Raw genomic sequence first — 16,838 nt, 5'->3', positions numbered from 1 at the left:
ACAAGAGAGAAAACTCTTAGCAAAATTCTATATCATTCTTATTTATTTTTAATCAGTTTTATTGAATATTAGTTTAATATTAACCTTGCTATAAAGGCTATATTGGTATAGTCAAAAAGTTCAATTGTTAGATTTAAATAGATTCCTATAATGTTCAATCACGATAAATAATGTTAAATGCACCACAAATAAAATGTGTTTTAATTTTTTGAAAAAAATTGTTTTTTATATTTAGGAATATACATTTTATTTTAAAATAATATAAATTTGTGAAATAATGTATTTTTTATAAGTAAAGTCAAAGCGTAGATTACAATTTTAAAATAAAATGTATTTCTGCATCTTAAAAATAAGAATTTCGTTGAATGAAGATCCAATTTAATCCGTGATAAAAACGACGATGCTCATTTTAGGGTGAAACCTAGATTACCCTATCTTGTTTATAGGGTATTTACCCTTTCAAGATATCAACCAATCAACATGTAATATACAAATGTAACATTAAATGTCAAATAAATGAGTCAATTTTTCTATAAAAAAATCAATTTTAATAAGTTAAGTTTTAATTTAATTATATTTAGATATACAATCTTAATTAATTTACACTATAGGTTTTGTAACAATTAAAATTTCACATCAAATTCAATGCATCATATAAGTTCATAAATTTTGTTACATTCCAAAACCTAAAACACACATAACGTGTAATTTCTTCTTCATTTTTCTTCCCATCTTGATTGTTCAATTATCTCGTTCCAGAATTGCTGTTGTTTCCAATTATCGTGAGATCGCCATTGTTTCCAAAAGGTATATCCACGAATTAACACTCACCTTATGAAATTCAAGTTTGTATTAGCATTATTTATTATTTATTTATTTCACTTTGTCTTCTCTTCCATAGCTTTAACCGACCTCACACCGCGGTCACAATCTCAACAAATGTTCATTTCGGCAACACAAAATTCACCAGGAACAAAAACAACATAAGAACACAATATAATGATTTGAATAAAACAAATTCCAAAAGTAAATTGAATAATCAATATTGTCCCAAAAATAAAATTAATAATCAACGCATTGAAGATCCATTTATCTTAATCAAACGCAAAATATGTGTGATAAAATACAATTTTATATAATCTCAAACAACTCAATCAAACACAAAACCCAAATAAAAATGGAAGCATCATTGGAATTCATGCCAAAGTTGAAAGTCACCACAGTCGCATTATAAGTGCGAAACGGTTGCAATCAAGTCGCGATAGTAGTGAGAAAGAAACGAAAATGAAAAATCAAATCAAGAAGAAAAATTAAGTCACGATACCTGATGTTATTATGGAAACAACACTGATTCTCACAATGTCTGGAATCAAAAGGACGACAACGATTCTCACGATAATTGGAAACGACGGCAATTCTGAAACGAGAGAATTAAACAATCAAGATGGGAAGAAGAATGAAGAAGAAATTGCACGTTATGTGTGTTCTAGGTTTTGGAATGGAACAAATTTTATGAACGTATGTGGGATGTGTTTGGTAAAAATATGCTATAAGCTAGCTGAAAGCTGAAAAACTAACTTATAGCTGATATCTTATAACTGATAGCTTATAGTTGAAACGATGGTTTATTAAAATTGAAATGTTTGGTAAAATTAGTTGTTGAAGTGGCTGATAAGTATAAAATGACATAAAAGGACGTTTATATATATATATAGACACAATTTTTCTAATGTATTTATTTTTTAATATTTTAATTTATGGTTAACTATGTTTTGGATTCCTATACATATTCAAACTTTTGGTTTTAATCTCCAATAAGATTTCACCGACAATTTTGATCTCTGATTTTTTTTTTTTGTACAAAAGAGGGCAAAAGCTCATTGATCTCTACTTTTATGAATCCAAAAAATAAGAGGAAGGTGGAAAAAAATGTAAGCAAGAATATATAAAGCATTTCTTTTAAGAATTATATATAAAGCGTTCATTAAAAAATAAAATAAAGCATGACAATTTTTTTTCAAAGGAGAAAACGTGACAGTTGTTATATTAAAAAAAAAAAGTTATGAACTTGACCGTTATTTTTTAAGCCATGAACATGTTGTTTTATTGAAAAATAATTAATTTAAATTAATAGGGTTAAAATTGAAAGAAATATAAAAAAACTACCAACTATAAGCTCAAAAGCTACTTGAAATAGCTTCTCAAAAAACGTTATAAGCTAGTGAGAAAAGCTTTTTACCAAACACATCTTATTATGACTCTGTTTTGTAAAAAGAAGCTATAAGCTAGCTGATAGCTGAAAAGCTAGCTTATAGCTGATGACTGATAGCTTATAGTTGAAAAACTCGCTTATTAAAAATAATGTGTTTGGTAAAATTAATTGTTGAAGTTGCAGATAAGTATAAAATGACATGTTTATTTATTATTTTTTTATAAAATATATACATAAAAAATTTACTTAATTTTTTTTTTAAATATTTAAATTTATTTTAAATTACTTTCATCTCCAAAATGATAAATGTGTTTTATGAATTCAATTAACATTTTTTTTACCAAACATTTGCTTCACTATTTATTGTATATTTTATTTAAAATTAAAATTATATTATATGAATTAAGAGCAAGGTAATAAGAAAAATGTAGAAAAACTACAACATAAGATAATAAGAAAAATACAGCAAGGTAATAACGTGACAAATATTTCTCTCAAAGTAAATATATAAACTGGGACAACTTAAAAAACACGAGACAAATATTTCTCTCAAAGTAAATATATAAAAAAACACAATACAAGTATTTTTCAATGAAAGAAATAAAAAAAATAGGATAATTGTTTTCACTAATTAATATTAAAGAAATATATAACCGATAAATATATAAAAACACATGATAAATATTGTCACTAATAAATATAATAAAACAAGGAACAATATATCTTTACAAATAAATATAATAAAAAAACCACATGACAATTATTTGATATTGTTAAATATAAAATAATAACGAGAAAATACTTGTCATTTATAATATAAGAATATATGAATCTTTGAGCATAGTTCAATTGGTAGGAATAATACATTGTTATATAAAGGAACCGAGATTCAAATCTCAAACACTCTACTTATTCACCTTGAAAGATGAATTATATCCACTAGTATGCCACTTGACAAAAAATAATATAAAATATATGAGTTTTTTTTTTTTTTTTTTATCAATAACATATATTTTATAAGAGTAGTGGCAGTAACACTCTATTTTCATCAGTCTTCAACTTTCACTTTCTTATTAACTTAAATAATGGTGGATCTCACACTTTATAAATGAGTTTCACTTAAAGTGATAAATCATACATTGATTTCATCTAATAAAAGAATAAATGTTGAAAATAGAGTGTTCATAGCATTCTTTATTATAACAGTCAATCACAAATAAAATTACTCTAGTTTAAGACAATAAAAAAGGGTCCCGAGCATTCCTCATTTTATAATTGATCTCATGTTTTCTAAAAAGTTAAAATTGTTGTGATTAAATTAAACAATAAGATTGTTAGTTTATTTTTTTAAAATGATGCCAGTAAAGTTAGTTAATTAGTTAGAACTAACATTATAAAGCACTGTGTATAAATGCAACAATGTAAAGTCTCTCTCTATTGAGGTGCTTGATGGAAATCCAGGAATGTTGAATGACCTCAAAGTGAAGTTTAAAAGGAAAGTTAGTAAAGAGTTAAATGACAAATGGATAAAACTGATATTTTTTTAGTTTGTTGGGGTAGGGGATAAGCGTGTTCGTGTGGGGACATGTGGTAAATTCTTCCTGGATTGTCTGTACGGGGAGCATGATGAAGGATCCCATGATGAAGTCTATGTTTGAAGTCATTCAAGTATGATTTGGGTGATTGTACAAAAAATAAATGAGAGTTGCTCTTCTCGGGACAATAGTTTTCAGAAATACATGAAAATGATAAAAAAAAATTAGCGGTAGTTAATTACTGTCGATTTTCTGTTATAAGTCAACGATAGTTAAATATTGATGTTTTTTTTTTTTTTTTTATCATTTTCATGTGTTTCTAAGAAACAATAGATGTTAAAACAACAATGATCAAAATAAATAATGAAAAATTACTCTTCGATTGCACAGAGGCATCTCGAATTGTCAAATAAATTTTCATCCGATCCTAATTTCCGTTTGCATGTCATAGGGAGTTAGGCTGCTCATGATTGGGACGTGAGCCAATTGGTTTTTAGCATATATCCAATACAACTCATTTGTACTACATTGTAGACTTGTGAGATACAACATTGTGTATGCATGATCTTTTGAACTTTTTATTGTAAAAGGTCATGGTGCTAACTAGGAAGTCAAAAGTGTCGAATGCAACTCTTTATAAAAGGATTTAAACTTATAATATCCATATTACTTCAACTCATATGTTCTATGTTCCTCTTTAAGAAATTCTTAAACATCCCTAATTTTTATGTTGTTCAACTTAATCACTCTTTATATGCATGCATTTCATCCTCCAATTTATATCTTCTATCAAGTTGTTTTTTAAGAAGGCAAACTAACCCTTCAAAATTGATTTTAAAGATAATCATACTTAAAAATTCGAGAAAAACACACTTTAAAGTTTTAGATCAAACCACTAAATCAACTCAAATATGTTCCTCTAAACAGTTATTAAATATTGAGTTCGCTAATATAACCTCATATCCTGATAATATTGCATACAAAAAAAATACAAATTAATTACAAGACTTCCTACATTTACATTTTCACTAGACACTTGTGCTTATATGAATTCCCTAGTCTTGTAAATATTTGTCCTGGAATGGAAGGTGCGCTCCGGGAAATCATATCAGAGCTTGAGTTTGTATATCTATACTATATATATAAAGAAAATAACATTCCGTCAAAAAAAAAAAAAAAAATAAAGAAAATAACATCTTCCTGCTCTTTTGGATTAACTTTTTTTCTTCTTTAAAACTAACCTCAATTTTCAATACAAATAACACATATAACAAATGTATAAGAGTACATTCAAATATTAAAATAAAAGTGTTCAGTTTTTAATTTCATTTATTCGTTAAAACGCGCAACAAACTAGATGATGATATCAATACTTACGTTTTCATTATCTCAATTATATCCTTAAACAATTTTTTCTATAATTAAGATTGTTGTTGGTGTCATTAAAAAAATTAGAATTTAAATTATATTTTTTTGTTATATTGTTGATGTCATTGAAATAGATAATTATGGTTATTTTGGTTTGTTATAATTTTAAAGCAACAAACATTTATATTTTTAGTTTTAATCAAAATCAAAATTTTATAAAAAAGAAAACACCGTTCATAATATTCAAACATTAAGGCAATAAAAAGAGCAGAAAGACGGACACGTGAGTGACTGTCTTTTCGCTAGTATTAATGAAAATGATAGTCACTTGACCAAAAAGAAATAAAAAATAAAAATGGTAACCATGATCCGTAAAAACATTTGAATAGGTGTGAGGGAAAGCTCCCACTATATCTTCAATCATTTCTTTTATTAGATACCGTCTGGATATCAAGTAAGTGATCTTTTAAGGAAATGATAACCAATATCTTTGAGACATTGGTTAAGGAATCAAATACAATAGTATTATATTAAAATTTATGCAATCGATTCTTTAAAAGTATAAAAAATATCCATTTTCAATTTAAAATTTCAATTTTTTTTGTTCATTAACCAATGCCCCAAATGCATCGGATAGTATGACTAGCCCCGATCTTGGGGGAGTGCAAGGTGCTCAAAAGTCGAACCTTCAAAAGTTATGTGCCTAAAAAAAATTAAGTCTAATACCAACCCCACTTAAATAAAAAATATATATGTTACTTCATCTTCTTTCTTCGGTACACGTTTGAGTTTTTTTTCTAGACTCTAGTTTTTTTTGAACAAGCAAAAATGAGATATATTAACACGGATACCGTAATTGTTACCGCACAAGGTGTGCCAAACAATCACGAAAATGTCAAGTTCCAAACAAAATTACAACCAAATCAATCAATACCCAAACATAAAAGCGGGCTCGACCACCACTGATGAGTACCAAAACTAAATACAACATTGCTAGCCTTTAACCACCACAAAGAAGTTGATTTCACTTTATCTAAAATTTGTGGCAGAGTACTTTGTCTATTTCTAAAAATCCTATCATTCCTTTCATTCCACAACACCGAAACACAAAGCAACCAAATCAAGTGGAAGAAAGATCGTCGCCTTCTCAAACAACCTGCGTAATTAATAAATTGCAGACAATGATCTGAAGTTGATTGAGATTCAACCCCTACCACTCCTAGCCATGCCCGCACCATTGGCCATAATGCACTAAAAGTTACACAAGACAAAAACAAATGATTAACATCTTCAACGTTCCCACATCCAGAAACACACAACCGCGCCTCCAAAGGTAAAATGTCATGGTTTGCCAAATTATTTTTTGTAGGTAACTGATCTCTTAGGAATCGCCAAGCAAGGATAGATACTTTGAGAGGAACCTGTTTATGCCAAATTAACTCCATATGATGATGTAATTGGGGCTGCTCCTGTGATGTCAGCATGTCATAGACCCCACATACAGAATACCCACCCTCCTAATTAGGTAACCAAAGTCATCTGTCTGTCACTGATTCCTGTAAAGAAACTGTTAGTAATAAAACCCTACACTCCTCTACCAACTCCTCCTCCCAAGCCCACAACCGCCTACGCCACCGCAACACCTCCCCACCCACATCCACCCCCAACAAGAACATATTCCTAACTGAAATTGATCTGTTAACATTCAAGTCAAAAAGGCGCCTAAACCGGTCACACAAAGGAACATCTCTGCACCAACGATCACGCCAAAAAATCAGTGTCTGCACCATCTCCCACCCTCCTCCTAACACACGTCCCAAACCAACCCTCTCCACCCTCACATATCCCATCTCTAATCCTCACTATCTCCATCCACCACGAAGAACAACTCCGGCCCCCATCCTCCAAACCTCCATCCGCCACACCATACCTAGCCACTAACACCTTCCTCCACAAAGCCTCCCTCTCCAATAACAACCGCCAACACCATTTACCCAACAAAGCAATGTTAAACTCTCTCAACCTCGTAACCCCCAACCCTCCATACTCCTTCCTCATACTCAAAGTATCCCACCTAACCCAAGATATTTTTCTTTTTTCCTCACCCCCTCCCCAAAAAAATTTATTAAACAAAGATTCAATGGAATAGATTATACCTGACGGAGCTTTGAAAAAGGAAAGTGCGTAGACAGGTGGAGCAGTCAGGACGGACTTTAGTAGAATCAAACGACCACCAAAAGAAAGGAACCGACTTTACCAACCAGACAATCTAGATTTAATACGATTCACAACAGGTTCCCAAAACAAAAGACGACGCGGATCACCCCCAATCGAGAGCCCCAAATAGAGAAACAGGATTTTACCTACTTTGCAACCCAACATAGAAGCCGCTTCTGACAACCACGAATCATTAATATTAACCCCTACCAGAGAACTCTTATGAAAGTTTACTTTCAATCCCGACATAGCTTCAAACAAAACAAGACCAGCCCGCAGCGCCCGCACATTAGCCCAGCTTTTATTCCCAATAAGAAGCGTATCATCAGCAAACTGTAAATGAGACACAACCACTGGATTCGCGCACCCCACACTATACCCCGTAAACAATCCTGTGTCTACCAACGCTTGCATCAACACATTCAACCCTTGTGCTGCCAATAAAAATAAAAAAGGAGATAAAGGGTCACCCTGACGTAAACCCCGTTCAAGATGAAACTCATCAGTATGACTACCATTCACAAGAACTGAGGCAGTAGCGGTACCAACACATTCTTTAATCCATTTTCGCCACACCTTCGAAAACGACATACTCCCCATAACCTCATCAAGGTACCCCCAATCAACAGAATCATACGCCTTTTCAAAATCTACTTTGAACAACAAAAGATCTTTCTTAGATTTCCTTGCCTCATCGACCACCTCATTAGCGATCAAAATACCATCAAGAATTTGTCTGTTTTTAACAAAAGCAGACTGAGCTTCTGACACAACACTCCCAATAACCTGCCTCAACCTATTTGCTAGAATTTTCGTCAAAATTTTATACATGCTCCCCACCAAGGAAATAGGCTGAAACTCATTCAAAGATTGAGGACTTGTAACTTTAGGAATTAAGGTTATGAACGTAGCGTTTACGCCTTTCGATAATTTTCTATTCCTATGGAATTCAGTAACAAAGCGCACAATATCTGTTTTCATCTCATGCCAAAAAGACTTAAAGAAACCCAAATTGATCCCATCAGGGCCCGGACTCTTGAAACTGTCACAATCCCACACCGCTGCCTTAATTTCATCCTCAGAAAAGGGTTTAATCAAACCGCCCCTTTCTATAAAAGAGAGTTTCCGAAACTGAAGGTGTCCCGCACTCGGCCGCTCCAATCTTGGGTCAAGAAAATGATTTTTAAAATGCGTAAGCACAGCTTGACGAACAGGTTGAACACCCTCCACCACAACCCCATCCACCAAAATTGAAGACAACGAATTTAACCTTCTCCTTGCGGCCAAAACAGAGTGAAAAAATTTGGAATTAGCGTCACCATCCCGGAGCCAGTTTAATCTTGATTGCTACCAACAAATACTTGTATTAAGACGAGACAGAGAGTGAATCTCCGTCGAAATACCATGAAGTTCACCGAGTTCTTCCTCTGACAACTCCTCTTCCTCCCCTTTACTGTCTAAGGACGCTTGTTTGTTCTTTAAATCAACAATCTTTGACGGTAAATTATGAGTATTTGCAACGTGTCAATCTTTAAGAGCCACCTTCATAAGTTTCAATTTTTCTTTAAGAACATAACCACCCCACCCAGACACCTGAAAAGATCCCCATTTTTCACGAACAAAATCATTATAATCAGGCATATCTTGCCAACATTTCAGTAGACGCACCAGTCTCGGCCCCCAATTCTCTTCATCCACAGACAACACAATAGGGCAGTGATTAGATAATCCTCTTAACTGAGCCACCTGAATGCAATTAGGCCATACCAAACACCATTCTTCAGAGAGCAAGAACCTATCCAACCTACTCAAAATGGTATTTTTCAGATTTTGAGAGAAGGAGGCATGTGATATTTCTTCTTAAAATCTGAAAAATCACGTGCCCCATTCTCTTAAAATCTGAAAAATACCATTTTTTATTTTTTAAAAAATGGAATTACACACGTGGCACACATTAATTGATAAAAAAACAAACACATCAGCACTAAATGTCATGGGAACCATAAAATTAGAAAGGGAGAAAACTATAGGGGGCAAAATCGCTCGTTTAAAACTATGAGGTGCAAAATCGCACAATTGGCAAACTATATGGGGGAAAAGTGCAATTAAGCCTTTAATAAATGACTCAATGTAGGAATTTGAAAATTCTTTCATAGTCTATGCAATTTAAATGTTGGCTTAATTGCACTTTTCCCCCCTATCTTTTGCCAATTGTGCGATTTTGCACCCCCTCTTTTTTATTGAGCGATTTTGCACCCCATCTTTTTGCCCCCTTTCTGATTTTGCACCTTATCTTTGTGTTCAATTGCACTTTTGCCCCTTATCTTTTTGCTAATTGTGCGATTTTACACCTTCACTTATATTTTTTGAGCGATTTTGCACCCTATCTTTTGCCCCTTTTCCCCTCTTTTAATGATGAACAAAACACAGTTGGCAAAAGATATGGTGCAAAATCGCTTAAAAAAAAAGAGGGGGTGCAAAATCGCACAATTAACAAAAGATATGGGGAAAATGTGCAATTAAGCCTTAAATGTTAAATTGGGAGGTTACATTCACACATTAGTTGGGTCTGCCCACGTCCGAATGGGTGAAATTAAATTACGATCGTGATGTGAATCAAGGCGGTTGCGGAGTTATCCGGAATTCAGGCAGTGATTTTATCACGTTTTTTTTTTTTTTTTTTTTTTTTTAATTGGGAGGTTGTACCATTATTACCGTTGTCTTGCTAAAGAGGAGTAATTAGATTATGAATTTAATCAGATTCTAAAGAGGTGGTTGAATATCTCCAACGTGGAACTAAAACTTCTTGTGCATTCAATTCAATACTATATATGTTGTCTCATAATTTTAGATTCATATCGCTCATAAAAGCAAATCAAGATCGTTCAAGTCTGTCACATAAAAAATTTCAACGTTTTGCAAATTGGCACCCATATTTTTCAAAAAAAATTCAAAGTGGACCATATAAATTTACAAAAATTGTAAATTGACCTCTATTTTTTTAACAAATTGGCCCCTAAATATTTCCATAAATTATAAATTGGTCCATATTAATTTCAAAATTCGCAGTTTCAACTTCGACACAACTTTTAAAATTTGTAAAAGTAGCTCAAAAATATTAACAGTGAAAGTTTTATTACTCTATCCAAACAAAAAAAATTAAAAGAAAGAAAATTCAATTAAATTATTTATATTGACTATGGTTCTAAATTCTCTAAAAATTTCGATTACCTCATCAAACACACTCTCGCAGTGAGTTTTTAAGAATTTTCAATTGGGGATAAAGAGAAACTTCATTTTATTCTTTAATGTAAGTGATCGTCAATTCTCACCCCGTTTATAGAAAGCCATCAGAAAATATTTTTGTTAGCACCTCTCTCACTCAGTGGGTGTGTCTCTCTCTTTTTGCTTATCTTAAATTTTTCCATCAAATTGTTTAGATTTTCGGTACATCCTGTACGATTTTTGATACTACTACCATCCCACAAAAAAGAAAGAGTAATTGACATAATTTGAACGACGTCATTATAAAGTTGACGTGATTGAAACAAAAGTGCTTTAAAATCGAATGAAAAAGATTATAGTCACATTACCATTGCATTTTGACAGGGAGGGAGGGAGGGAGGGAGGGAGGGAGGGAGGGAGGGAGGGAGAGAGAGAGAGAGAGAGAGAGAGAGAGATGGTGATGGGGAAGGTCTTTGAAGACTAGAGAGAAGAAGTGTTTGCAAAGTGGTTCACATTATCTCTTAATTGCAAAATTTAATCTTGATCTTTTATTTTAATCCAATGGTCAATATTATATCTTGTCATCTTTTACATTTAACTACTACTCTTATTTGATACATCTCCTATATAAATAGGAATCTGCTGCTATTATATGGCATAAAACTCTTTTTCTTTTTCTTCTTCTTCTTCCAAACAACACTACTTTAGATTATATTATTATATAGATGTATGAGTATGAGAAGACTAGATGAATTAAGATTATAGATGACGACATTAAAGAGATAGTTGAGATAGCACCTATAACATAAAAGATGGTGAAAATTAGGAGAAAGTATATACATAGACTTTGCAAAATTAGGAGAAAGTTATTTATATAGACTTTGCAAAAATCAACTCTTCAAAAATTAACTCACAAAAAATAATGAAGAGCTAATACTATTTTATAGTTGGATTTGGCAAAATTACGCCTGCAATATTTTTTGTTTGACATTTTTCTCATATAGGTCCTTTGACATTTTATTTTTAAAATTGATCGTTTACACTACATTATATATAAATTTTAGGGAAATGCATTCATTAAAGAGCAATGATTTGAACTTACGAACCAAAAAAAAAAAAGGTGATTCGTCTCTAATGTTAGATGTGATAAATGAACGCATAAGTATTGTTTGTCTTTTAGTTTTGGATGGTTCACACGATCACAAAATATAACATAAAATCGACAATGCAACCATGAGCATAGTTTAAATGCTAACTGTGTGCATATATAGAAGAATATAACATAACATAAACGTCTCATTTGGGGGAAACTAAACCCAAAACATCAATCCGGAAATAATGTTAAACTGAAATAATAGCAGGCATGGTTTTACCTTCATGTTTTAAGTTTAAAACTAATTTTTAAGCTTTCAAGAAAAGAATAATGTAACATTAACCATTCTACACCAAGAGAGATAGAAATAGTGGTAACGACTAATGATGTGAAATATACGATAGAAAGAGAAATAGAGAGAAAATGAGCTAGTGTTTAATAAATGTAAGAAAATTAAGGGTATACAGCTATAAAGGTTGGAAGAATAATTGGGATCCTTGCTCTTTTAGGTGGGTTTTTAATTGGTCCATGGACACCCCACATCCCTACATTAACATATCTTTCTTCAACAAGTATTATCGAGCAGGGCCACAGCTACAAGAGTAGAAGTAAATTTATAGACGAAAGTGGAGAAAGGTTACCAACTTTTCTGTATTAGCTAATAGCTTAGCTATAAGAAGTAAGAACATAGAGGACATAACAATTGAACCAATCATGTTATGTTAATCAAACTTTGATTTCGTGATTTATTATAAGTTATAATCAATTAGTATTAGTAATATAACTATAGGGGGCTGATATATATGGTACAACAACCACTCGATTTACATGTTGGAATGGTTTAACACCGATTTAACACCAAACGTCAACTCAATTTTTATTCTTTATATTATCGTTACCTTAATATTTGGAGAAATGATATTTGAACATCCATTTAATGATAATTTTTGTGACAATTTTGGTCCCTTAACTATTTAATTGGTATCGCTTTTGTAACACCTAAGGCTGACGAGGGCGGGGAGTGGTCGCCGGTGCACAAGCACGACAATGAGTGGCTCCCGACAGCTTCTAGAGGAACCGAATCACACCGGAATGAGAGGGTTCCTGATGTCGTGCAGGTATGGGACTGCATGGTTGAAGGAAGACTTATAAGAATTGTTTGGTACTACCTATATCAACAAGATGCATCTTCTTTTCGATAGCTCATTCCATAAGAACTCCACAGTTAAGCGTGTTTGACTTGGAGCAATTTTGGGATAGGTGACCTACCGGGAAGTTTCCCTGTAAGTGTGCGAGTGAGGACAAAACACGCTGAAAAGACTCGTGTTGGTTTGTGGGGTCAGTCGGCAATGCTGAAAGCGGGATGTTACAGTTTTGGTCCCTTAACTAAAAAAAAGATTGTTTGAGGATTTTAAGTTTTTTTTTAGTCTCGTTTTGGTCCCTTATGTTAGGTTTTCGTTAGGGTTTTAAAAAAAAGTTAACTCCTGGACACGTGTCACCTTGTCATTGGCTCTGAGTTTTTTTTTTTTTTTTTTACAAAAAAAATTATTATTTTTTTAAAAATATATATATTTTTTTTTTTAAAAATCCCAAAGCCAATGACAACGTGACACGTGTCCCAGAGTTAACACTTGTCATTGGTTATGGGAATTTTTTACAAAAAAATAAAATATATATATTAAAAATAAATTATTTATTTTTTTATAAAAAAAATAATAATTTTTTTTGTAAAAAAAAAAAAACTCAGAGCCAATGATAAGGTGACACGTGTCCACACTTAACGTTTTTTATTAAAACTAACGGAAACCTAACATAAGGGACCAAAACGAGACTAAAAAAAAAACTTAAAATCCTCAAACAATCTTTTTTTTAGTTAAGGGATCAAAACGATACCAATTAAATAGTTAAGGGACCAAAAGAGCATTTAAGCCTTTTTTTTTTATAAATTATGGTTGTCATAAAAGTTGTCAACCAAATTATTTGTTTAAATAACACTCATATAATATTTATTTATAATAATCAACTAGTAGTAAGTGGGAAGAGTAACAAATCACTCTTGACTTTCAATTTTTTTAGTTGAAAGGTCCTATATGAATCACTTCTTCTAATGTGAAATTTTGAAGTGATTATATTAAACAATTTATGGTCAAATTTTACTAGTAAGTGTTGTTCTTCTTTTTTGGATAGATATAAATTTAAAGATTATGTACTCTAGATGTAAAATAATTTAAAGATACGTCGACCAAATCATATATAGATATATTCCCTCTAATCACTATTATACATCAGATACATAAGTTATTCAATAAATTTAAAAAATGATAATTTATTTATAATAACGATCGTAGATCAAGGATATATTTGTGAACATATTTGAAAAAAATATATAACAAGTGACATATTCTTTAAAGGAATAACAAGTGACATATAATGAGACTCTTTCAAAAAAAAAAAGTGACATATAATGAGATTGATGTAGCTAGACACATATGTACTTAAAACTTTTTCACATTACATGCACATAATCTTTTTTTAGAGAACATGCACATAATCTTTAAAACTCAATATAAATTATTTTACGTTTCATTTTGATAATGTTTTTAGGAAAATGTTAAGGACACTTGATAAAAAATTTAAAGTGGAGATTTTATTTTGAGATTTATGTATTTAACATATTAAAACATCAAAAAACAATTATTTTTATATAAAAATTATCGCTTGTTTATATTTTCGAATCCTTAACAAGTGGTTAGCAGGACCATGTTTTTATGTATATCTTTACAATATTGTGGTAGACATGGAAAGAGACGGATCCAAAAATGAATACCTTAAAATGTACCGGTTTCTTTGAATAGCTATTGACTCAAAAAAGAATCGCTAGCTTAAGACTCAAGTTTTTTTTTTTTTTTGGTTACAAAGCAAATTAAAAGAAACAGCAGACAAAGAAAAAAGAAAAAGAGAAGCTAGAGCCTAAGATACAAAGATTCTATTTCATCAGCCCTTAACAGAGGTAGCAGCAAATCTGGAGGGGATGAGTGAACAGTGAAAACATCATCAGCTGAGGCCCCAATCTTGGCCATGAAGTCTGCACACTGGTTGCCTTCCCTAAGCGAGTGGCGAAGAGAGGAATTTCTAGCACCTAAGATATCTTTGATGTTCTGAATTAACACTGCATAAATGTGATATTGAGAGAAATCATCGTTGATGAGATTGACAGAGAGAAGAGAGTCCGAATAGCAAACCATCTGTTCAAAATTCAAACTGGCGGCCAAATTTAAACCTTTATAAAGCGCTGTTAGTTCTGCAAACAAAATGTCATGACAGTTATGAATGCAGCCTGAGAAACCAGATATGTAAGTGCCCATATTGTCGCGAAGGACACCACCAAAACCTGTACGAACGGGATCCCCCATGCAGCTTCCATCCGCGTTTAATATTATACCAACGTGGTTGTCGTTATTCCAACGGATAAGCCTGGCCGGAGCAGGGATGGTGACAGAGTTGTGAAAGCATGTGCTGATAGTTTTTGCAGCGTTGATGATATTGAGGCTGACACGAACATCAGACATATTTTCGTTGTTGAAAACCATTAAATTGCGGTGTCTCCAAATCCACCACAAGCCGGCGAGGAAAGTTGTTGAACAAGAGCAATTTGCTCCCTCTTTTATCCAATCGGCCGCGATAATGGAAGAGAAGAAAGATTGGGAACAAAAACCGATTCTCTGCCATATACAGCTAGAAAAACGACAGTCTCGTACGCAATGGAGGAAAGATTCTTCATTATCGCCGCATCTGGAGCAGGTTGCAGAATTAATAATGTTCCTGTGGCTCAACAAGGATAAAGTGGGTACTGCGTTATGGCAAGCTAGCCAGACCAGAATTTTAATTTTTTCAGGGGCCTTCAGTTTCCATATCCAGTTCCAAGAGTCATTTGCCAGGTTGTCACCGCCATGATGGGAAATTAACCAGTTGTATCCGCTTTTTGCTGTGTAAACTCCATTTTTATTATGAGGCCAGATGTAAGCATCTTCAATTAAATCATTAAAGGTTAAATGAACATTGTTGACTGCTTCTGCTACGGCCGTAGGGAGAATAGTGTAGAGAGCTTGAGTATGGTGACCTGCGTCGGTGATAACATCTTTAATAGTGAGTTGAATGTCATGAATGTCCACAAAAGGGACTTGGTTGCCTAAAATACCAAGGGGACTCCAATTACTATACCAGAAGGATGAGTTGCCGGAACCTGCTCTCCAATTGTAACCATTTTTTAGGACATTCTTCGCTCGAACAATAGAGGACCAAGTTGGAGAAATATTGCGGTGAGCTGAAGAGTGAAAAAGAAAATTTGAGCCACTTGAATACTTGCTAGACAAAAGATTCACTCATAGTTTGTCAGTTTTTTGCACCATGTTCCAGACAAGCTTCCCAAGGAGGCATGTGTTTGCTTCTCTAGCTGCTCTAATGCCTAGACCCCCCATTTGTTTTGGGCTTGCAATTTTTTTCCAATTCACTAAATGAACCCCTTTATTATGGTTACCTCTCCAAATAAAATTGTGAGTGGTTTGATCAATGCTATCGCAGATGTTTTGAGGGAGCCAATTAAGTTGCATGTAATAAGTTGGAATAGATGATAGGACAGAGGAAGCAAGAGTGAGTCTACCTGCTTTGTTGAGGAGTTTGCTCTTCCAAGAAGCTAACCTATTTTGCAATTTTTCTATGATAAACAAGAAATCGCTTCTCTTGGGCCGCCCCTTGAGAATGGGGAAACCAAGATATTTATCAAGAGAAGTTGTACTGCGGATTCCGGATATAGCTGTGAGCTTGTGAATTTTTGCTTGAGAGGTGCCTGAAGAGAAAAAAGCTCTAGATAGGTCAAGTTTGATATGCCATATTTATTTATTTAAAACTTTCCATGTTAAGACCTTTAAATAGGTCATTCGGTCAATGTATAACACTAACAAACTTTGTACCAAAAAAAAAAAAAAAAACACTAACAAACTAAATATGCTAAAATAATAGTATTATTGAAATTAAAACCACTACACATACATCAAGGATGTAAGACATCATAAGCTACTTGTGAAAGCTTTCATTTTCAGTCCGTCATATAAAATAAAAAAAAATATTTTACATTTTAATTCAGTATTCTAAAATCGCTTACAGTGTGGAGAGATGAATTATACATTTG

This window comes from Medicago truncatula, chromosome 8 (assembly GCF_003473485.1).
Source record: "Medicago truncatula cultivar Jemalong A17 chromosome 8, MtrunA17r5.0-ANR, whole genome shotgun sequence".
In the NCBI taxonomy this organism is placed as follows: Eukaryota; Viridiplantae; Streptophyta; class Magnoliopsida; order Fabales; family Fabaceae; genus Medicago; species Medicago truncatula.
Note: the sequence above shows the minus strand (reverse complement) of the source record.